Here is a 425-nt window from a genome sequence, read left to right as displayed (position 1 = left end):
AAATAAATGTATTGAAACAGCTCTCTCTTCAGCTAGTCACACCCAGCGAATGCATTGACAACACCCCCACCACCGAGCCCCACATGCTCCCGTCTGAACCCTGGATCCCAGGGCTTCCAGAATGCACCCCGGGCCTTAGGCCCTTCCGCTGCCACCTCACTACAAATCTCGAGAGCAGGGTTAGCAAGCTTTTTCCTGTGAGAAGCTCAATTGCAAATATTTCAGACTCTGTAGGCCATGCAGTCTATCTTGGCTACTCAAGTCTGCAAAAGCAGGCATGGACCCTAGGCAGGTGATGGGTGTGGCTGTGTCCCAATAAAACTTTATTTACAAAGACACGCAGTGGGTGGGACATGGCCACCCCTGGCTCTGGGACTTCACTGAGCTTCAGCTGACATTCCAGCTAAGGCAGGCGGAACCGATTC

Source organism: Bison bison, unplaced genomic scaffold, assembly GCF_000754665.1.
Source record: "Bison bison bison isolate TAMUID 2011002044 unplaced genomic scaffold, Bison_UMD1.0 scf7180017864080, whole genome shotgun sequence".
Classification (NCBI taxonomy): domain Eukaryota; kingdom Metazoa; phylum Chordata; class Mammalia; order Artiodactyla; family Bovidae; genus Bison; species Bison bison.
The sequence above is the reverse complement of the archived record's forward strand: the minus strand, read 5'-3'. Positions refer to the sequence as shown.